This window comes from Procambarus clarkii, chromosome 3 (assembly GCF_040958095.1).
Source record: "Procambarus clarkii isolate CNS0578487 chromosome 3, FALCON_Pclarkii_2.0, whole genome shotgun sequence".
Taxonomy (NCBI): Eukaryota; Metazoa; Arthropoda; class Malacostraca; order Decapoda; family Cambaridae; genus Procambarus; species Procambarus clarkii.
In genome coordinates, this window is record NC_091152.1 from 6,421,856 (window position 1) to 6,447,663 (window position 25,808).

The following is a 25,808-nucleotide window of genomic DNA, read 5'->3' on the forward strand; positions in this document are numbered from 1 at the left end:
TCTTGCAAAAAAACTAACTCCTAAATAGCACCTGCTTATCAGTTTACAATCAAAATGTTAGGTCACTTGGTAAACATTTTGATGATATAAATGCACTACTTACAGCACTAGGTACTAAATTATCTTTCATCATTTTAACAGAAACTTGGCTAAGTAATGACTATACCCAACTCTACAATTTAGCTGGTTATAAAGCCATTCATAACTGCAGGCCTAACAAAAAAGGTGGCGGTACAGCAATATATTACAAAGATACCTTCATTTGCAATAGTGTCATTAGTGATAGAGACGACTATTGTGAATATACCTTTGCCAAGTTCTCCAGTAAATCCCTTAAATCCTCCCTGATAATCGGTGCCATCTATAGATTTCCTAATACCAACATAGCTTTATTCTCTGACAATGTAAGGAATCTTATCATAAATAACAATCTCAACAAAAATCACATTATTCTGGGAGATGATTTCAATATTGACCTGGGTCTTCAAAACAACCCTCAAGTTGACTACTTCCGTAACAGCATGCACTCCTGTATGCTAATCCCCACAATCACCAAGCCCACCCGAGTCACTCAAACATCTGCCACTACCCTGGATCACCTATGCACTAATATAACAGCTCCCCTTACATCTGGGGTAATTTATGACAGAACAACTGACCACTATCCTACTTTCCTCGTAGCAAACATTGACACATCACCACCAGAAACCAAAAAACTTTCATTCAGGCTACATAGTGAATCAGCTTTAGGCAATCTCTCTAATGCACTTCACAATATTAACTGGGAATCTGAATTTAATAATTCACAGGACTTAAACTCATCAACTAACCTCTTTCTCTCCAAAACTCTAAGCCTCTACAACACTCACTGTCCCCTCCTTACCAAACAAGTAACTGATAAAAGAAAAAATAACCCGTGGCTCACAAGTGGCATAATTAAATCAATCAACAAAAAACATGAATACGAAAAGAAATTTAGGAGTGGCCTAATTTCAATGGAAGTAGTTAAAACGTACTCATCAGTGCTTACCAGTATCATAAGAAAAGCAAAACTTTCATATTATGAGACTAGATTCAAAGAAGCAAAAGGCAACATGAAAAGCACATGGAATACCATCTCTAACATCCTGGGAACTAAACAACACTCCCACAACCAGATAACACTCTCTAAGGATGGCCTTACACTGTCATCTGACTTAGAAATGGCGAATGAATTTAATAGCTTCTTTTCATCGATTGGTGCTAACCTTGCAAGTAAAATCCCACAGACTCAGACACATATCAACACATATCTCTCAGGCAGCTATCCAAACTCTCTTCTCCTCTCACCAGTCAGCCCGTCAGATGTTGTGTCCATCATACACTCACTAAAAACCAAAGCTGGGAACATCAGTGAAATCCCATCCATTGTATACAAGAGCGCCTCCCATGCCCTTGCACCACCTATAGCTCTGCTGTTCAACAAATCCCTTGAGTGTCATACCTTCCCTGATATCCTTAAAAACGGGAGAGTAACGCCAGTTCATAAAGGAGGTAATCCGTCAGACATAAACAACTACAGACCAATATCGAACCTACCCATACTATCAAAAATATTTGAAAAAATTATCTACAAACAGCTCTACTCCTATCTCGTAAAATTCGACATTCTTAGCCCCTGTCAGTTTGGCTTCCGCTCTCAAAAGAGTACCAACGATGCAATTATTAGTCTCCTTGATATAATTTACTCTGCCCTTGACAAAAATGAGTTTCCAATTGGACTCTTCATTGACCTGAGAAAGGCCTTTGATACTGTTATTCACGATTACCTCTTATGTAAACTCCATCATTATGGAATCCGAGGCCATGCACTGGACTATATCCAATCCTATCTTAGTGATAGACACCAATGTGTAGCCATCAATAATATAATCTCTCCCATCCTACCAATAACCGTTGGAGTGCCTCAGGGCAGCATCTTGGGACCCCTACTATTTCTTATATACATTAATGATCTGCCTAATGTCTCCAACATTCTGAAACCTATTTTGTTTGCTGATGATACTACCCTCATTTACTCCAACCCAACCCACATACAGTAAATGATGTTGTTAATGAACTAAAAAAAGTCCACTTATGGATGTCAACCAACAAACTAACACTTAACATAGAAAAGACCTACTTCATCCTATTTGGAAGCAAATCTACAAATGCAATTCAGCTTCAGATTGACAATGTAAACATTAGCAATAAAAATGATGGAAAGTTTCTTGGCATATTCCTAGACAAGAGACTCAACTTCAGTACCCACATACAACACATAACTAAGAAAGTCTCTAAAACAGTTGGTATTCTCTCCAAAATCAGATATTATGTTCCTAACTCTGCTCTCATCTCTCTATATTATGCACTAATCTATCCCTATCTCAACTATGGTATCTGTGCATGGGGTTCAACCACTGCAAACCACCTCAAGTCCATCATCACCCAGCAAAAATCTGCTATCAGAATAATATCAAATTCTGCTTTCAGACAACACACAGCCCCCTTGTTTAACTCCCTAAACATGCTAAACATAATCTCACTCCACAAATTCTCTTGTGTCAACTACATTTACAAAACCCTGTTCTTAAATGCAAATCCTTGTCTGAAACTCTTCCTGGACAGATGTAATAGGACCCATTATCACCACACCAGAAATAAATATCTCTTCGATATCCCCAGAGTTAAACTTAATTTGTGTAAACACTCTATGCAAATAAAAGGACCCAGTTTATGGAACTCACTCCCTACTGAATTGAAAAGCTGTCCAACTTTTACATCATTCAAAATCAATACTAAAAGTACCTAATTTCATCTTCATAGTTTTTCTCTTTTTGCCTTAAAATTGCACTGTATCTATTGCTACCCAATCTCCCAACCTTTTTGTTCCCATTTGAACATCTTTACCATTGAGATCATTGCTGTTTTCTTATATGTGCTGCCATTCTTTTGTATGGTGTTTATAAATCTTGTTTATCTGTATCTTTTGCTACCCAGTCTCCCAATTTTTATGTACCCATTCTGAACATCTTTACCATTGTGATCATTGCTGTCTTATATGTGCTGTCAATCTGCTGTATGGTGTCTATTAATCTTGTTTAAATTACTAATCAAGCTGTCAATGTAATCAATCAGAGCTTAATATAACAATGTGCTTTAATATACTTACTTATCTCTCTCATCTCATTTTTCTCTTGTAATGTATCTTTCATTTATCAATTCTGATTGAAATTACCTACTTAAAATTATCTGCTAGATTAAGGACCTGCCCGAAACGCTGCGCGTACTAGTGGCTTTACAAGAATGTAATTACTGTACTATCCAATGTATTCTCACAAACCCAATGTACCTTCTTGTATATATATAAATAAATAAATATAAATAAATAAAACAAGTCACTTGAACTCCAAACCTTTCCAGACATTCTAAAAAAAAGCAAGAGTAACCCCTGTCCACAAATGTGGTGATCTCTCAGATGTTAACAACTACAGACCTATTTCAATCCTGCCTTACTTGTCAAAAATATTTGAAAAACTAATCTATAAGCAGCTTTACTCTTTTCTAGCCAAACACAATATACTTAGCTTTTGTCAATATGGCTTCAGACCAAAAAAAAAAGCACTAACGATGCACTTATTAGTATGATTCACGCAGCTCTTGATAAAAAGGAGTTCCCTGTTGGGTTATTTGTGGACCTGCGTAAGGCTTTTGACACTGTCAACCACCAAAACCTTCTTCTTAAATTACATCAGTATGGAGTCAGAGGACACTCCCTGCAATACCTCAAATCTTATCTTACTGACAGGCTCCAGTATGTTTCTGTGAACAATACAATTTCTCCCACCCTACCCATCAACATTGGTGTTCCTCAGGGCAGCATACTTGGCCCTCTCCTCTTTCTCATCTACATTAATGACCTTCCAAATGCCTCCCAATACCTCAAACCAATTCTATTTGCTGACGACACAACCTTCATTTACTCCAGACCTGACCCCCTTGCTCTAAATGCCACAGTAAATGCTGAGCTAAAGAAAGTCCATCTTTGGCTAACTGCCAACAAACTCACCCTTAACATTGACAAAACGTTCTATATTCTGTTTGGCAATAAATCCTCTAATCAAATAAATCTCAAAATAAACAATACCCAAATTTGTAACAAATTAGATGGCAAATTTCTTGGCGTTCTCATCGACCACAAGCTGAATTCCCAGGGACACATTCTAAATATATCAAAAAAAGTTTCAAAAACTGTTGGCATTCTTTCTAAGATCAGATATTATGTACCCCGCCCTGCCCTGGTGACTCTCTATTACTCCCTCATCTATCCATATCTCAACTATGGTATTTGTGCTTGGGGTTCTTCTACCCAAAATCTTTTACGTCCTCTAATTACTCAACACAAAGCTACTATTAGGACAATATCCAACTCTAGCCCCAGACATCACTCGGTACCCCTACTCAAATCTCTGAATATGTTAGATATTAAGTCACTGCACATTCTCTCATGTGTATTATACATATATAAAACGCTGAACTGTAATGCCAATCCTGACCTCAAAAGATTCATTGAAGGTTGTAACAGAACCCATGAGCACCATACCAGAAATAAATACAGTTTTGATATTCCTAGAGTACGACTTAATCAAACTAGAAATGCTCTTCAATTCAAGAAACCCAGAATGTGGAATGACCTTCCCAACCATGTTAAAGACTGTACCTCTCTCAACCAGTTTAAGATAAAAACAAAGCACTACCTAATAAATTCTCGGTAACCTACCTTACCCCTCTGTTGTCAACCCGTCTTTTTTTTTTTTCAAAACAACGCTGTTTGAATGTAATTGTCTGTAATAATTTGTAATTGTATTTGTGCTGCTTTTTCAGCCATGTTCCCCCCTCTTTTACCTCTATTTTTATTTGTTCTCAACACATTTTATTCTTTATACCCATTAGTATTAAGCTTTAGTCATTAATGTTTTTTCTGCCCGAAACGCTTTGCGTAATAGTGGCTTTAGGCATTGTATGTACTAGCTCTATCTATTAATCCAACAAACTTTGTAAAATCTCTTGTATGTATGTACCTTACCTAAATAAACATTTATTTATTATTTATAACAGTATCAATATTTGACAAATAGTGTTTTCCTTTGCTAAATGAATTGTGGGGTTCAGTTCCTGAGCCCATTATGTGCCTCTGTAACCCTTTCCACTACCGCCCACAAGATGGGTATGGGGTGCATAATAAATGAACTAAACTAACTAAAAACTAACCTAACTCAAACAATGTGGGGTTTATTATTCTACACATACTTCTGATGTCTATCAGGTGTTTACATTCACGTAGATAGTGGTCAAAGCAGTGTCCATCACTCTTGTTGGAAATTTCCAACACTAATAAACTACTATTGTATTATAATACATCATTATTATAATCTAACTACAGTAGTTACTAATTTTACTAACGGTAGTGTCAACATAAATTAACCATTTCATCTGCGTATTAGTGCTAGAATTCTCATGAAATCGAGTAGCAACATTGCGTCAGATAATGTCCAGTTAGACACATTTATTACCAGTGGGTTAGAGAATTGAATGTGGTTCTCTAAAATTATCAGTATTCCGTGTAATAATTACTTACAGATAATATAACTCCCAATAATCTCAAACCGAGAGTTATTAACTAAAATTGTTATGTAGTAGTAGTTCTTTCTGTTACGTACGAATGCCATGGAGAAAATAAATTCTTCTCCATTTCTCGTTTAACACCATAAAACGAGAATATGATAATATTTAAATCCCTATAATAGCAACCCAGTTCTCATTAACGTATTACATCCATAATTGCGAGGAAAAGAATTATTCGTGATTAATAATTTCTGTGGTGAATGCGAGAGACGGGTTGAGGGAGGCGGCGACGCCATTGTGCGAGAGAAGGCATCCCTGGCGTGAAGACTGGCGAGACACGTGGTAGTGACTGGGGAATTTATCGGAAAGAATTACGCTGATACTCGGTCAACAGTTAATAATTACTTATCCACGTGTTCTATAGTGCCCAGCCAGTAATAACGCTGAATGAAGTTAAAAATATGAATACGAAAAGAAATTTAGGAGTGGCCTAATCTCAATGGAAGTAGTTAAAAGGTACTCATCAGTGCTTACCAGTATCATAAGAAAAGCAAAACTTTCATATTATGAGACTAGATTCAAAGAAGCAAAAGGCAACATGAAAAGCACATGGAATACCATCTCTAACATCCTGGGAACTAAACAATAATCCCACAACCAGATAACACTCTCTAAGGATGGCCTTACACTGTCATCTGACTTAGAAATGGCGAATGAATTTAATAGCTTCTTTTCATCGATTGGTGCTAACCTTGCAAGTAAAATCCCACAGACTCAGACACATATCTCTCAGGCAGCTATCCAAACTCTCTTCTCCTCTCACCAGTCAGCCCGTCAGATGTTGTGTCCATCATACACTCACTAAAAACCAAAGCTGGGAACATCAGTGAAATCCCATCCATTGTATACAAGAGCGCCTCCCATGCCCTTGCACCACCTATAGCTCTGCTGTTCAACAAATCCCTTGAGTGTCATACCTTCCCTGATATCCTTAAAAACGCAAGAGTAACGCCAGTTCATAAAGGAGGTAATCCGTCAGACATAAACAATTACAGACCAATATCGAACCTACCCATACTATCAAAAATATTTGAAAAAATTATCTACAAACAGCTCTACTCCTATCTCGTAAAATTCGACATTCTTAGCCCCTGTCAGTTTGGCTTCCGCTCTCAAAAGAGTACCAACGATGCAATTATTAGTCTCCTTGATATAATTTACTCTGCCCTTGACAAAAATGAGTTTCCAATTGGACTCTTCATTGACCTGAGAAAGGCCTTTGATACTGTTAATCACGATTACCTCTTATGTAAACTCCATCATTATGGAATCCGAGGCCATGCACTGGACTATATCCAATCCTATCTTAGTGATAGACACCAATGTGTACCCATCAATAATATAATCTCTCCCATTCTACCAATAACCGTTGGAGTGCCTCAGGGCAGCATCTTGGGACCACTACTATTTCTTATATACATTAATGATCTGCCTAATGTCTCCAACATTCTGAAACCTATTTTGTTTGCTGATGATACTACCCTCATTTACTCCAACCCCAACCCACATACACTAAATGATGTTGTTAATAATGAACTAAAAAAAGTCCACTTATGGATGTCAACCAACAAACTAACACTTAACATAGAAAAGACCTACTACATCCTATTTGGAAGCAAATCTACAAATGCAATTCAGCTTCAGATTGACAATGTAAACATTAGCAATAAAAATGATGGAAAGTTTCTTGGCATATTCCTAGACAAGAGACTCAACTTCAGTACCCACATACAACACATAACTAAGAAAGTCTCTAAAACAGTTGGTATACTCTCCAAAATCAGATATTATGTTCCAAACTCTGCTCTCATCTCTCTATATTATGCACTAATCTATCCCTATCTCAACTATGGTATCTGTGCATGGGGTTCAACCACTGCAAACCACCTCAAGTCCATCATCACCCAGCAAAAATCTGCTATCAGAATAATATCAAAATCTGCTTTCAGATAACACACAGCCCCCTTGTTTAACTCCCTAAACATGCTAAACATAATCTCACTCCACAAATTCTCTTGTGTCAACTACATTTACAAAACCCTGTTCTTAAATGCAAATCCTTGTCTGAAACTCTTCCTGGACCGATGTAATAGGACCCATTATCACCACACCAGAAATAAATATCTCTTCGATATCCCCAGAGTTAAACTTAATTTGTGTAAACACTCTATGCAAATAAAAGGACCCAGTTTATGGAACTCACTCCCTACTGAATTGAAAAGCTGTCCAACTTTTACATCATTCAAAATCAATACTAAAAAGTACCTAATTTCATCTTCATAGTTTTTCTCTTTTTGCCTTAAAATTGCACTGTATCTATTGCTACCCAATCTCCCAACCTTTTTGTTCCCATTTGAACATCTTTACCATTGAGATCATTGCTGTTTTCTTATATGTGCTGCCATTCTATTGTATGGTGTTTATAAATCTTGTTTACCTGTATCTTTTGCTACCCAGTCTCCCAATCTTTATGTACCCATTCTGAACATCTTTACCATTGTGATCATTGCTGTCCTATATGTGCTGTCAATCTGCTGTATGGTGTCTATTAATCTTGTTTAAATTACTAATCAAGCTGTCAATGTAATCAATCAGAGCTTTAATATAACAATGTGCTTTAATATACCTACTTATCTCTCTCATCTCATTTTTCTCTTGTAATGTATCTTTCATTTATCAATTCTGATTGAAATTACCTACTTAAAATTATCTGCTAGATTAAGGACCTGCCCGAAACGCTGCGCGTACTAGTTGCTTTACAAGAATGTAATTATTGTACTATCCAATGTATTCTCACAAACCCAATGTACCTTCTTGTATATATATAAATAAAATAAAATAAAATAAAAAATAAACGCGTCAACAATTGAAGCCAAAACCCGTAATTACACGTTCACAGCAGTGGACGTCAGGGACTGGCTGACGCGGTTCCGGCAGACCTCAGTATTCAATACGCTCACGATAAGTATATGTTTCTCGTTTGATGCATCATCCTAGATTATATATTTGTGAGTAGTTTGTCGTCATATAGCGAGGATACCCAATATACAACGTTAGTAAAAGTTCGACAATTTCCTCCGTTTTCATGAATATTGAAAATAAAACGTAGCCTATTCAAATGCTACTTAAATTTCTCTAATTTCAGCGTGTATGCGAGGAGTCATCAAATTATTTCTCATCATTCGTGATATTCACCTCGAGTTCTTTCTTTGTGGAGTTCCTGTGAACACGAGGACGAATGACGAAATGATGTTACAGAAATCGTCTTAAAGCTAAGACATTTTTCGTACAAATTTATTTAATATGATTTTGATTCTTATATAATTCCTGTAGAATCTTTGCATTGAATAGATTGTTACCAGAAATGATGATTGGTAATTAATGTGTTTGCTCTGACTGTTGCTCAGTAATTCATGATCTTTAATATTCTCAATTTGAGTTCTCATATTTGAATCTATAGAAGTTTAGATTTATTATATCATTTACTCAACAATGAACTGGTGGCGAACCACACTGGTTCCTAGATGTATAAGAATTTCTAAAAATACCCCCCCAATGTAGGTCTCTGAGGCTCTGACTTTAATTAATTAATAATACAGTCCATTCATAATTTCAAGTGATTATCCTTTTAATAATTATCCATAGACACTGGTTCTCTAGTGTTATTCTAATGATCACTTTTATTAGTTTTCCCTCTTTTCTCAAAAGTGGGTGGTCCTTCGATTTATTAAATCAAATAAGTAAATAATTGAATATATGAGTCAAGCCCCAGATATCCCACAACTCTCACCACAGATTCTGCAACTTCGCTGATCAACTGTTGTTTCCATTCCATATCTCCATGGATATTTGTATACTAGACGGATTCTAGCTATTACCGATTCTCTCCCTCGTTCTCCTCCTTCCTCTTCGGCCATAATGATTGGGATTGCCAGATGCAACCATGTTGTACCATCGTACAAATTCACTTGTTTGTGCTTCTATCCTCCATTCCTCAGTTACCTTGTCACGGTGATGTTGCCTGACAATACCTCTAATTTGTAGTAGAGTCTTGGGTATGAAGTGTAGCGAGTTAATCTTATACTCACTCCATTATCTCATTATCTTAATAGCATAACTAATTACAGAAGCTACAATCCTTTCCCCAATTACAGGTAATACTCTTCTCACCTTGTTGGAAGAAGCTGGGGTGTATTCACCATATAAGCAACGATTTGATGAATAGAAGAGAGTTCAATTTCCACAGTCAACAATGTAGCACTCGGCGTGTACAGTCCTAATCAACCCAAGACGCTACAGCTTCGACACAGAGCAGACAGCAGACTACGACCGCATCGAGCCGCCACGCTCCCCAAGTTCAGACACTCACAATTCTCAATCGAGCCGCCACGCTCTCCCACATAGAGCTCCACGACTCCGGCCTCACTCAGCTCTCTGCTCTGCTCCAGGCTTCGTCTCAACGTCTACGACACTGCTGTATCCAGGACTACTAAATAAATATGAAACTCACTAAACACTGTATCTAATCAACCCAACAACGTAACATAATCGTACGTTACAGAAATATTCAATATGGTCTCCTTCAGTGCCTTCAGCAGCCAGCACATCTGCTCGTTCATTCCCACATATTCTAACATGGGAGGGGATCCACAGAAACTTGATGACTCTTCCCTGATTGGTAAGTACACTCACAGCTCTCTTAATTTCAGCGACTATTGCAAGATTTTCTGCCCGATTTTTACTTAGGCTTTGCAGTGCTGCTTTTGAATCGGTGCAAATCACTGCACCATTAGTGTTCCGTTCAAAAAACCTTAACGCCATAATAATGGCAGTTAGCTCTGCTTGCGTTGAAGAGGCATTGTTCTCAATACGTGCTTTTTCTTCATTTCTGCGTTGAAAAGTATTATCCTTGATTACCGTGTATGCTGCACCAGCCCTTCCATTGACCAGATTAGATGACCCGTCGGTGTAGATTTGATCTAGTTCATCTCCGGCTTCTTTATACAGAGTGCAATAATGCGTGCAGTTGATACACTGCACGCATTACTGGAACCTCCCAAATATGGAAATGAGACGCCACGGTTTCCCCCCCTCACAGGAATGAACATGCAATTGCATTAGCAAAATATTACATACAGGCACACTTTAGCATGCTACATTTAACTCAAACATATCTATTAGAAAACACATGAATATAATGTTTAGTTTTATGACAGGAAAGAAATAATGGACATACATGTTTATCATGATAAATGTTAGAATCAAATATATGGATTCATAACATCTCTCCCCCTCCTTAAAGAAAAATGAAATTAACTGAAGGTTGTGGGAAAATCTGACTTCAATGTTTGAATTAATTAAAAGGAATGAATTTCAATAGCTACGAAGGACAACCACTTTCTGAAAAATGTGGAAAACAAAAGTGAGCAAGTGAATTAATATTGATACCAAGAACTAGTGTCCTATGGATCTTAATGGGACAGTAATATATCATGAAAATAGGAGTCAAATTCTCTTTCACAAACTGAGGGGTACGAGCGCTAAGATACGAATATGTCCTAACACCAATAATCCAATGCTGGTTCTTCCGTTAGAAAAAAATATAAATGTAAGAAACATCAATAAAATTAAATGTCATATAAAATAATCATAAATTTGATATCTAGATTAATTAAGGGTTAGCACATGAGGTGATCTTAAGTAAAAGATCACTAATCAACTAAGGATTGTTAATAACTACTTAAGTACTGTGAAATGTGTGTTGGGGGCCTCGTAGCCTGGTGGATAGCGCGCAGGACTCGTAATTCTGTGGCGCGGGTTCGATTCCCGCACGAGGTGCGGGAATCGTGTCGAATCGAATCGTGCAAAAGGTGTCTTCACAGTGTGATAAACTGTAGCATAAAGCAGAGGGAAAAAAACATTTAAAAATACTTTAGTTTAAAACAAAAGCTGAAGTTAAACAAATTATAAAACATAAAATAATATCCAGGCTTGGCTTTAATACAAAATGTGCAAAACAAACAAGATGAACAATCAAATTTATGTTATGTTAAGGTGCAAAATAATATATGGTGCAGAATACCATGAGCTAGTCTGACTAAATCTGTAACCACACCGAGATGTGTCAACAGGTCTACTCAGTTGAGCACATAGGAGTAATCTGAATCTTGGGAGCTTGGTAGCTCTATTTATACAGAATATCAGCCGAGCAGGGGGCGCTGATGTCTTCTTTAAACTATGAACCGGCTCCTTTAACTGCTTTTTAATGAGGGTGTGGCCTCCCAGCGACCCAGGTGCGAGGTGGGGTGACGGGCCATGGTACAGGAGGGGGATTGGTAGACTGTCTAGTCGTCTGGAAGTAGTTGTTGTTGTTGTTCTTGGCTGCAGTTCTTGATTACATAGACGTTAATGAGTAAAATAGGCGATTATGGAGTAGGCCGAATCTCTTCCTAGAGATTTTACCGTGACAAATGTAACAGCTGTAAACAGTATGAAACGTTAACATCTGTAGTCAAGCGTTCCTGATAACTTGTTGCATCAGGTAAACCGTTCCACGTGATCGTGGTGTAGCCTATCTTCTTGCTCGACGTGGACTCGGGAGCTGAAAGGCAATTACATTGTAATATTTGTCTACCTAAGAATTACTGACATTATTTCCCAAATAAAAATGAGGGAACGGTAAAATGAGAAACGTACTAGTTTGGGTTTCTTTTCCTATGGCATAAGGACAACCTTCTTATCTGTTTAAAAATGTGATCACAAGACTAAATCAGAAATGAAAGGAACTTATGGTTGCCGAGCCGAGTATCCGTTGGTTACGGAAGCTGTCTCAGTCCTCTGCCTTCGCTGCTGCTTGAAGGACGTAAATTACAAGCTGAAATTAGACGAGCTCCTACGGCACTGCATTTCTCTATCTAGACAATATGGCGTCTCTCTCGCTTCTTCTCTTAGCGCTGCTAATGGCGTCCAGTAGCAGCGTCCAAGTCTCGTGCAGTAGCAAGCACGCTTCTCTATCCTTGCACGATGTTAATGGTGTCCTCTCCTGCCTTCTCCTTCCACCTTTTGTGCATGCACGGCTCTCAGTAGGTACCTCGAGCATAAATGAATTTATATATTTCGGAGTTAATTAGGGAAGGAAGAGATTGTGACGAGTATTTATGTCACGTTTAAATATTTAATTACAATATAACCTCTCGCAACGTAAATTGGTTTACTAGAGTTGCGTAAATAAATGAGAGGAATATAAGGTGGAATTATTTTACCTTTTAATAATTTCCATTGAGTGGTTAATTTTAACTAAATAAGGGAGTTCCAGTAAGCAGTAATGTGCTACGTAATAAAACTTGTTAGTAAGCAATTATCCATAGTAAAGGGAGTAATAAACTGGACTCTGTTTAAATCCGACAATATGTGGAAATATTTCTGAGGCTGCCTGTCGAAACACACAGTAGGAAGGATTTGGCAGAATATTGCACATTATAAAATCATGATTATGGTTAATTTTACAAGTTAGTAATTTTTAGTAACTACTTGTGGTTAATACAAAAAATGTTGTATGAAAATACAAATGATGTTTGAAAACTGTTGGTTATTTCCAATAAAGGTTGATTTCATTTTTTGACTGCAGGCATCAGAGTACTTTGCTTTAGGAGGTCAGACCCCCACCCTGATCCGGTGCATTATACCGGTAAGAGACGGGAGACCTCTTAAGGAAAGTGCAACCCTCTAGATCAGGCTCTCTTGCACCTAGCACTGTAAGGTGGGTAAACATTGAGCAGCAATGACAAGGAGCCACCATGATCTACCGAATCAAGGTACGATTTAGAGGGGACCGGACCCTTACCCGGTCATAAATCTCAGATTTCTTCAGAACAACAATCAACGTTGCACCACTGGACGTCGTCGTCGATGATGAAGGACCCGCTCAACTGCTGTTCAGCAGTGCAGAGGCCGCACAACGTCTATTTGACCCTATCAACCTTGCTGATCTCGGGAGGCGCACATGTTCCTCACCCCACCATGACACTACCTCGCAGCCAGGACTGTTTTTGTAAGGAGAGTGAGCTCCCTTATCTTCGAAAAAGCTGCCACCGACGTCGCCACCAGTATAACCGAAAATAACCCTTCCTTGACTGCAGTCACTGTAAAATTCATCTCTATGCAGGACAGCAACCTCTCCACTATGAAGGTAACCTTCACCTCGCCTGAGGAAGCTACCTCTGCTACCACCAACGGCTTCCGGTGCTTCGGCCTCGCTTGCACACCCCGATAATCAGCAAAGAACATTACTACCAGCTACGACAATGCTTTAAGTGCTATAGTTATGAGCACTTTACAAAACAATTCCCATCTCAGGACCAACGGTGCAGCAAGTGCGCTTAGAATCACCGCTTCAAACAATGCACCAGCGACTTCCTCCAATGCCTTCTCTGCCAAGGTCACCATACTACCGTCTCTGCTGAGTGTCCACGATGGCGTGAAGAAATACAGAAGATGACCGACGCCAAGCAAGCCAACACCACTCGACGAGAACCTTCAACATTCAACATGCAAGCTGTAACGGGGGTGGGGGGAAATAGCTCTATCTTTTCCATTATTCCACCCCCCAGTTAACTAACGAGGCCGGGGGAAACAGCTCTCTCTAGTCCGTTATCCCGTCCTCAGTTAGCTAACTATTCTAGAGCACTCCCAGAGTTCCTAAGGCCACCTCTCTCGTTCAACATCTTGTAACCTAGATATTTGACTATCTAGGCGCTAAGACTTCAAGGCGCCGTAACTTGATCCGCTACCCGAAACTCTAGAGAGAACTCTAGAATATATTTCACTGCCACAAACGTACAAGAGAAAACGAAAGGAAAGAAATGAATAGTGAAGTAATTAGTGAGGGTTTGGGGTGAGAGAGGAGAGAGGTGGGAGGAGCGAGGAGGGTCACTAGCTATATAAAGAAAAAAATAATTTATTTAGGTAAGGTACATACATACAATAAATTTTTTACAAAGATTGGTTGACTTATAGGTAGAGCTAGTACATACAATGCCTAAAGCCACTATTACGCAAAGCGTTTCGGGCATGATAAACTTAAATGACAAGCTTAATACTAATTGAGCATAATGAGTAGAATGAAAACAAGAAATGAAAACATAGATGAAAAAGCAGCACAAATACAATTAAGTCGACAAACAGCTCTCATTAAAGAAAAACAGACATTGGTTGACAATAGAAGGGTAAGGTAGGTTACAGGGAATTTATTAGGTATAGCTTCGTTTTTAACTTAAACTGGTTGAGAGAGGTACAGTCTTTAACATGGTTGGGAAGATCATTCCACATTCTGGGCCCCTTGATTTGTAGGGCATTTCTAGTTTGATTAAGTCGTACTCTAGGAATATCAAAACTGTATTTATTTCTGGTGTGGTGCTCATGGGTTCTGTTACAACCTTCTATGAAGCTTTTGAGATCAGGATTGGCATTATAGTTTAGCGTTTTATATATGTATAATACACATGAGAGAATGTGCAGTGACTTAATGTCTAACATATTCAGAGATTTGAGTAGGGGTACCGAGTGATGTCTAGGGCCAGAGTTGGATATTGTCCTAATAGCAGCTTTGTGTTGAGTAATTAGAGGACGTAAGTGATTTTGGGTAGTAGAGCCCCAAGCACAAATACCATAGTTGAGATATGGATAGATAAGGGAGTAATAGAGAGTCACCAGGGCAGGGTGTGGTACATAATATCTGATCTTAGAAAGAATGCCCACAGTTTTTGACACTTTTTTTGATATATTTAGAATGGGTCCCTGGAAATTCAGCTTGTGGTCAATGAGAATGCCAAGGAATTTGCCATCTAATTTGTTACAAATTTGGGTATTCTTTATTTTGAGATTTATTTGACTAGAGGATTTATTGCCAAACAGAATATAGAAAGTTTTGTCAATGTTAAGGGTGAGTTTGTTGGCAGTTAGCCAAAGATGGACTTTCTTTAGCTCAGTATTTACTGTGGCATTTAGAGCAAGGGGGTCAGGACTGGAGTAAATGAAGGTTGTGTCGTCAGCAAATAGAATTGGTTTGAGGTGTTGGGAGGCATTTGGAAGGTCATTAATGTAGATGAGAAAGAGGAGAGGGCCAAGTATGCTGCCCTGAGGAACACCAATGCTGATGAGTAGGGTGGGAGAATTTGTATTATTCACAGAAACATATTGGAGCCTGTCAGTAAGGTAGGATTTGAGGTATTGTAGGGAGTGTCCTCTGACTCCATAATGATGTAATTTAAGAAGAAGGTTTTGGTGGTTGACAGTATCAAAAGCTTTACGCAGGTCCACAAATAACCCAACAGGGAACTCCTTTTTATCAAGAGCTGTATGAATCGAGTTAAGCATACTAATAAGTGCATCGTTAGTGCTTTTTTTGGGTCTGAAGCCACATTGGCAAGGGCTAAGTATATTGAGTTTGGCTAGATATGAGTAAAGCTGCTTATAGATTAGTTTTTCAAAATTTTTTGACAAGTTTGGCAGGATTGATATAGGTCTGTAGTTGTTAACATCTGTGGGATCACCACATTTGTGGACAGGCGATACTCTCGCTTTTTTTAGAATATCTGGAAAGGTTTGGAGTTCAAGTGACTTGTTGAAGAGCAAAGCAATAGCAGGGGCTAAAGATCTGGAGGCTTTTTTGTAAATTAAAGTTGGTATCTCCTCAAGGGCACCAGACTTGGTTTTAAGGGAAAGGATTATCTCATTGACGTCAGTGGAGTTATTAGGCTTTAGGTACAGAGACTGTGGATAGTTACCTGTAAGATAGTCCTTAATGTCAGTACTGGAAGATGGAATATCATTTGCAAGGGATGAACCAATGGAAGAGAAGAACCTATTGAACTCAATAGCAGAATCAGAGGCTGAAAGCTGACCATCGTTATTAGACAGGAGAGTCTGTTTGTTATTTAAAGATTTCTTTGATCCCAATATTTGTGAAATTGTGCTCCAAGTTTGTTTAATGTTGCTCTTTATTTGGGTAAATTTATCTTCATAGTATTTAGTTTTGGCTCGTCTAATTATCTTAGATAGCAATAATGAGTAATTCTTTGAGATTTCTTTGGAGACAATTCCTAACCTATACTTCTTCTCAAGGTCATGTTTTTTATTAATAGATTTAAGTATTCCCTTTGTAAGCCAGGGATTGTTGAGCCTTTTGGTTGTGACTTGTTTTGTAAGCATAGGACAGTGGGTATTATAAAGGCTAAGAGTTTTTTGAAGAAAAGATTGCACTGCTAGGTTGATGTCCTCTATGTTACCTAACTCGGACTCCCAGTTGACATTTTTAGCAGCAGTTATAAAATTGTCTATAGCAGTTTCATTGTGCAGTCTAAAACGTATCTTTCTTGACTCAAGAGGTGGTTTGCTAATGTTAGTTAAGAGAAATGTGGGGTAATGGTCTGTAGTGCTATCGGTGATTATACCTGAAGTAAGCGGAGAGGTTATGTTTGTCCAGATGTGATCTAGAGCCGTGGCAGTGCTATCAGTGATTCTAGTAGGTCTAGTGATTAAGGGTTTGAGGAAGCAGGAATTCATACAGTTGAGGAAGCTAACAGCAGTAGGGTGTTCTGGCTCGCAGAGGTCAATATTAAAGTCCCCTGCGATAATTAGGTGGTTTTTGTTCAGTCTGTTATCAAGTATTAGATTTCTAAGGTTTGAGTTGAATTCGGACACATCAGTGTTAGGAATTCTATAAACTGCACCCACAGACAGGACAGACTCGGCACCCTTGACTCTGAAGCTGGCGAAGATATACTCCCCATAGCAGTCTCCAGTTCTAATTTCTTTTAAGCATGTTAGTTCTTGGTGGTAGTAAAGAGCAGTGCCACCACCTCTCTGAAGTTGACGACAGTTGTGAATTGCTGAGTAGTTAGGCATGTTAAAGAGTTGAGTAGTATCCTCTTTCAACCATGTTTCATAACCTCTCCGCTTACTTCAGGTATAATCACCGATAGCACTACAGACCATTACCCCACATTTCTTTTAACTAACATTAGCAAACCACCTCTAGAGACAAGGGAGTTAAGCTTTAGGCTGCACAATGAAACTGCTATAAACAATTTTATAACTGCTGCTGATAATGTCAACTGGGAGTCCGAGTTAGGTAACATAGGGAACATCAACCTAGCAGTGAAATCTTTTCTACAAACAACTCTTAGCCTTTATAACACCCACTGTCCTATGCTTACAAAACAAGTCACAAGCAAAAGACTTAACAATCCTTGGCTTACAAAGGGAATACTTAAATCCATTAACAAAAAACACGACCTTGAGAAGAAGTATAGGCTAGGAACAGTCTCCAAAGAATTCTCAAAGAATTACTCGTTATTGCTATCTAAAATAATTAGACGAGCCAAAACTAAATACTATGAAGATAAATTTACCCAAATAAAGAGCAACATTAAAAAAACTTGGAGCACAATTTCACAAATATTGGGATCAAAGAAGATTTTAAATAACAAACCAACACTCCTTTCCAATAACGTTGGTCAGCTTTCAGCCTCTGATTCTGCTATTGAGTTCAATAGGTTCTTCTCTTCCATTGGGTCATCCCTTGCAAATGATATTCCATCTTCCTGTACTGATGTTAAGGACTATCTTACAGGTAACTATCCACAGTCTCTGTACCTAAAGCCTACTAGTTCCACTGATGTCAATGAAATAATCCTTTCCCTTAAAACCAAGTCTAGTGCCCTCGAGGAGATACCAACTTTAATTTACAAAAAAGCCTCCAGATCTCTAGCCCCTGCTATTGCATTGCTCTTCAACAAGTCACTTGAACTCCAAACCTTTCCTGACATTCTAAAAAAAGCAAGAGTAACCCCTGTCTACAAATGTGGTGATCTCACTGATGTTAACAACTATAGACCTATATCAATCCTGCCTAACTTGTCAAAAATATTCGAAAAGCTAATCTACAAGCAGCTTTACTCTTTTCTAGCCAAACACAATATACTTAGCTCTTGTCAATATGGCTTCAGACCCAAAAAAAGCACTAACGATGCACTTATTAGTATGATTAACGTAATTCACGCAGCTCTTGATAAAAAGGAGTTTCCTGTTGGGTTATTTGTGGACCTGAGTAAGGCCTCCAGATCTCTAGCCCCTGCTATTGCATTGCTCTTCAACAAGTCACTTGAACTCCAAACCTTTCCTGACATTCTAAAAAAAGCAAGAGTAACCCCTGTCTACAAATGTGGTGATCTCACTGATGTTAACAACTATAGACCTATATCAATCCTGCCTAACTTGTCAAAAATATTCGAAAAGCTAATCTACAAGCAGCTTTACTCTTTTCTAGCCAAACACAATATACTTAGCTCTTGTCAATATGGCTTCAGACCCAAAAAAAGCACTAACGATGCACTTATTAGTATGATTAACGTAATTCACGCAGCTCTTGATAAAAAGGAGTTTCCTGTTGGGTTATTTGTGGACCTGCGTAAGGCTTTTGACACTGTCAACCATCAAAACCTTCTTCTTAAATTACATCATTATGGAGTCAGAGGACACTCCCTGCAATACCTCAAATCTTATCTTACTGACAGGCTCCAGTATGTTTCTGTGAATAATACAATTTCTCCCACCCTACCCATCAACATTGGTGTTCCTCAGGGCAGCATACTTGGCCCTCTCCTCTTTCTCATCTACATTAATGACCTTCCAAATGCCTCCCAACACCTCAAACCAATTCTATTTGCTGACGACACAACCTTCATTTACTCCAGTCCTGACCCCCTTGCTCTAAATGCCACAGTAAATACTGAGCTAGAGAAAGTCCATCTTTGGCTAACTGCCAACAAACTCACCCTTAACATTGACAAAACGTTTTATATTCTGTTTGGCAATAAATCCTCTAATCAGATAAATCTCAAAATAAACAATACCCAAATTTGTAACAAATTAGATGGCAAATTCCTTGGCATTCTCATCGACCACAAGCTGAATTTCCAGGGTCACATTCTAAATATATCAAAAAAAGTTTCAAAAACTATTGGCATTCTTTCTAAGATCAGATATTATGTACCCCGCCCTGCCCTGGTTACTCTCTATTACTCCCTCATCTATCCATACCTCAACTATGGTATTTGTGCTTGGGGTTCTACTACCCAAAATCATTTACGTCCTCTCATTACCCAACACAAAGCTGCTATTAGGACAATAACCAACTCTGGCCCCAGACATCACTCGGTACCCTTACTCAAATCTCTGAATATGTTAGATATTAAGTCACTGCACATTCTCTCTTGTGTATTATACATATATAAAACGCTGAACTGTAATGCCAATCCTGACCTCAAAAGCTTCATTGAAGGTTGTAACAGAACCCATGAGCACCACACCAGGAATAAATACAGTTTTGATATTCCTAGAGTACGACTTAATCAAACTAGAAATGCTCTACAAATCAAGGGACCCAGAATGTGGAATGACCTTCCCAACCATGTTAAAGACTGTACCTCTCTCAACCAGTTTAAGATAAAAACTAAACACTACCTAATAAATTCCCTGTAACCCACCTCACTCCTTTATTGTCAACCCATGTCTGTTATTTTATTTTATTATTATTATTTTTTTTTTTTTTTTTTTTTTTTTTTTTTTTTAATCAACACTGTTTGTCAACCTATTGTATTTGTGCTGCTTTTTCAGTCATGTTCCCTTTTTTTTTTATCTTTATTTGTATTTGTTTTCAACACTTTTTATTCTTTATGCTCAATTAGTATTAAGTTCTAGATATTAATGTTTTTCTTGCCCGAAACGCATTGCGTAATAGTGGCTTTAGGCATTGTATGTACTAGCTCTATCTATATATCAATCCATTAATGTAACATCACTTGTATGTATGTACCTTACCTGAATAAACATATTTATTTATTATTTATTTATTATTATAAGTATAATAAAAGAGAATTTGTTGTCAATAGTTTCAATCAAGGCACTAACATCATCGAAGTGTTTACCTAGGGATCTAACGTTCAAATTGATTACAGAGATATTGTGATTATGAGTTAATACATTGTTTACATCATGTTCTGCAAAATATCTGCAATTTAGATCATTAAAGTGATTATTGTCATAGATAGTGGATAAGAGGTTAAGTTCTGGGTCTATACTTGTCTGCATAAAAAAAGCTGATTGCAGGAAAAAAGGAAAGAAAGGCAAATTACAAGGTAGAAATAAGCTATAAAATAGGGGAAAATATGTACACAATACTGTACAAAACAAACACAAAATGAATAAAACAAAAAAAAGTTAGCTTACAAGGGGCTTCCAGGGGTACAATGGAGTAAGGGAGTATGGCTAGGCTAGGCAACCTAGGTAATAAATGAGATTAAAGAAAAAACATATAAACATGGACTATACAAAACACAAGATATAGAAATACAAAACAAAAATATAAACAAGACTAAGCAATACAAAAAACAAATTGAGCAAAAATGAAAAAAAAGAGGTAGATTGCTTACAAGTACTCTCAGGTACACTGTAAGTAACAATTTGCAATTTGAGATGCAGGCAAAGCCAGGGGTACAATGGAGTAAGGGAGCATGGCTGAAAGGGAGAGTTTAAAGATGGGTGGAGGGAGAGGAATAGACAGGTAGAAGAAGAAGAGTAGATAGTAGAAGTAGAAGAGTAGATAGTAGAAGTAGAAGAGTAGATAGTAGAAGACGAAATGCTGCCACCATCCATTCTAGACCATTACATACAAGACAAGGAATGGAACTTGTCTGTATCACAATATTCTCAAAAGATGTTAATACCATGTATCAACTCCAAACATAGGGGACACAGTTAAAGGCCATTTAAATAATAAATTCAATTATATTTCACATACTAAGTATCAAAAATTTAAGCAATGTTCAAGATATATATATGTAAAGTGAGTCATCCTCCAAGAATCTGAGAACACTACAACTGACTGCCCCTGATCATCACACAACACTTGTAAAACACGACTAAGTCACCTTAATGCTCAACTCACCAAGTGTTTGCCTATAGCTGGATAGAGGGGAAGGGGAGTCTGCAGCTGTCAGGCAGCTTCACCCCCGTCAGACCGACAGCCTGTCTCGGCTGTTGTCGTCCTGCTCTGCTGCCTGGTCTTCTGTCTGGTTAATGCTAATGCTCCCGAATCGATAGCTGTCCGAGTATATATTGGGGGAACCTAGTAGCTAACTCCACCCACAAGTAGATAGGCTCCAGCTCTCTACCAAGCCACTCCTTAAACTTTGGCATGTTTAAAGGCTACCAGGCTCCAATTATAAGATTAGTAGAAGTAAGGTGAAATTCGCATGATCTGACCTCAGGTCACTTGGGGTCATTAACTCTTAGAGGTGTGACTTTCCGGTGGACAAACTGGCGCCTTCTCAATCCTTGTATGTGACTCATGTACTATATATATTTTAAATAAACTAAACCAAACACTTTTACAGTGTTACAAAGCCGCCAACTTTCCTCTGCTTCCAGGAGGGGGCGGAGCTTCTGCACAGACTGCATCCCATTGGGGCCCTGGCTCCCAGTCCGCCAACCAATCATCGACGCAGCTGCGACAGCCACAACCTCACTCTGTTCAATCAACAAGCCAGCCCTCACCACACCAGATGCTGCTCCCCAACAGGAATCAGTGTCAATATAAGACTCATCCGCACTGCTAAAAGAATTGCAGGCACAAACACCAAGGAATTTGTACGAATTCTAAACATCATGTGCACTGACAATGGTCTACCAACATTTACCGTTCCTGAAGAACTCTTCACAACTACAGCCTCAGCCAACACCAGTGCTACGACTTCAGCAACAAATATCATTTTTGCCCCTGATATCACCATCTATTCAACTGCATTGGCAAATATCCTGTCTGCTGACGCCCACCCTCTGCCACCTGCGACAACTCCTGCTACAGATTCTGCAATATCCTTGCACACTGCTACTCCAGATGAACCATTTACTACTCCAGTTGTACCTGTGACTACACCATCTTCAACAGAGACTACACCAGCTGCACCTGAGACTACACCAGCTTCACCGGAACCTTCACCTGATGCTTCTGCAGACTTCCACCTGTCTTCTGATGACGACTCTACTGCCTGTGTTGACGTTGAAACACACTCACCACCACCCTCGGACCAGGAAGTGGAATGTGATGCTAATCCAATGTTCCAATAGCGTGACAAAACTACAGTTGGATCTTCTGAATACAGACGGATCTCCAGTCTGATATATAACAAGAGGAAAGAATTCTTAAAGCTGGAATATCCAGGACATGCATGCAGTCTCGCTAACGACATAATCTTCGAGGAATGCGATGAATCTATACTGATGCCCGAACTCATTCAAAGTGACTACGCTGAGTACAAACATCAAATGATTACACGAAGCATGAAGAAATAGAAGAAAGAAGAAAGCAGAAGCAAGAAGAAGAAGAAGAAGAAGAAGAAGAAGAAGAAGAAGAAGAAGAAGAAGAAGAAGAAGAAGAAGAAGAAGAAGAAGAAAAAGAAGAAGAAGAAAGAAGAAAGAAAAATGAAAACACCACCTGAAGACAGATTGTCTCTACCAGAACGAAGAAGCACTGCCACTTCCGCCTTCTGACCCGTCTCCCAGCCTAGCCAGATGTGGGGTTATTTGCAGCATCTACATATTGACACGCAGCTGGGTCTAGCCCTGGCTCTTTTCTCTTCAACCTCAGCGTTTCCTCTCACCGACTTTTCTTCAGCTGTTCCCCCTTCAAGGTTCGCCCCATGGGCATCTTCTTCTGTATTATTTGGTTCGGTTCGGTTGACTGCAGGTGAGTACAATACTGAGCACTCATAATCAAATCATAATTATTGACTCTGAACTTCCTAAGAACAACATTACACTCTGAACCAATATATAGAAGGTATATGACAATTGAAAAACGATCAGACATATATAAGCAAAATTCATGCCCAATCTGTAAAAAAATCACTAATATAATATTTAACAAAGTACATCGCCTTGCAAGAAAAGAACAATTTGAATCTTAACTTCTGTAATGAGTTCATTAACTCCAATGAAATGAAATAACTAATTATGGAAATAATCCAAAGTTCAATAGTTGACATTACACTCTATGTTAGAACAATTCACTGTAGCAACTAAACAATATACATTTTCTTCATTACATTTTGAAACACTGTCTCCCCACTTTAGTGTATCTATAACAGTACACCTTGGATTCTCAACACCTTAATCTCTCCAGGGCACTATTTTATTTCATACACCCAAATACCTGAGGTATATTCTCACTCTCTGCTCATCATAACATTTACTCCTACTATACTTACCACATGTAGCCAGATTCACACATGACTTAAGTACAATACATACATCCAAATAAATGACAGTCTGGACAACAAAATCTAATGTAGAAGTTTTCCACTTAACTGGTTTCATCCTTAACCTGGTAGTAATCCATTAACACCACAATGCACAGTTTATTAATAAGAAACAAGTTACAACACACCAGCACATCAAGGTAAAGTACTTACTCAACATCCTAATTTGCACTACCATATGTAAAAATGTAGTTCAGATCCACCAAAATTCATCCTGGAGCACTTCAACAGATAGTTAATGCAAAAAAATTGTATAAAAATACAATGGATGTATGAAAACCGTTGGTTATTTCCAACATAACTCCGGGGGGGGGGGGGGGGGGGGAGAGCTCGGGCCGTAGTTCAGGTCTTAGTACTAACGTACACCTGTCTCTCTATCCTGAAGATATATTCATGGTTTAGCAAGTTAGTATGCACCTAACGAATGTCCCGAATCTGTAGCAGATATGACTAAGTCATCATGGGAACGTAAGTAAACATTGAAAATATTGAGTAATCATCTGTAAGAAACAGAATGATAATATCAAAATGAAATGTGCATAATTAGATTATTTAAGATCAAGGAGACTTCGACAATACAATGTCACTGTACAGGGTCACTATGACTCGTAACTGTCGGGTTACTGGACATTAACTCGTCACTGCATCAGCATGGTTACCTCAAGATTAAATGATGAGTTATCTACACTTAAGCAGGATCGAAATATTGTTTAAGTTTCAGTTTACAGTTCTGAGTAGCGACTCTAGATGGTCTAGTGTTGGGCAGAATCTCTGCCCTCTGAAACTTTGGTTATAGGTACCTCTGTAGAACATTCATGTTCTGCTAACTCTAAAGGTACTAATTTCTCTAGCGTTAAGGTAGCAGTGCCTCGACACTGAACATTAACAATCCGTAAAATTCCATGGCAGTCATCAACAATTTTGTGTATAGGTCAATCTGATCTGGGTCCATCACTGTCTACTAGGACAAGACCACCTGGTTTGAGTTGAAGATTGTTGTATGGGCTTGAAGCTCCATAGTGCATTGCTCTCTTAGAGCAATGAGATATTCGCGTGTCCAGACCTCATTCCATTTCTCTATCACTCTTGAAAGATGTTTATAACTCTCCACCAAGTCACTTGCACTGACGCATGAAGGGTCAGCTGGATCCTCGTCTCCGAGAGATATTAGAGGGGGCTCAGAAGACCAATATGAATCAAATGAGAGGGACTCAAAGGTTCTATTTGGGAGAAATCGTCTGATAGATAGGTTAATGGTCTGTTATTGACTCACGCCTCAATTTCTGCGGTAAGGGTTTGCAGTTCAGTGAGATTAATTTTCTGCCTGTGTAAGGCCTTTCTGGGGCATTTCTTGACAGTTCCCACCATTCGTCCATAAAAACCGCCTTGCCATGGGGCTTTTTTAGGAATGATTTTACAGTGGCACTGTCTCTGTTTGAGCACAGAGTGTACTTCTGGACGGTTCCATATTTCTCATAAGCAGGCTTCTCATGCCACGAAGTTAGATCCATTGTCTGAAATCATTAATTTTTTGCAATATCTGCGAGCAGCAAATCTGCGAAAGGCTTGGAGAAAGACTTCTGCGCTCATGCCAGAAGTTACTTCCAAGTATATGCCTCGTGTGGTAGCACACGCGAAGGGGAAAATATAGGCTTTCACCGGAATTTTATCTGGAGTGCTTGTCAAAATTAAAGCTCCTGTGTAGTCAGCACCTGTGGTCTCATAAGG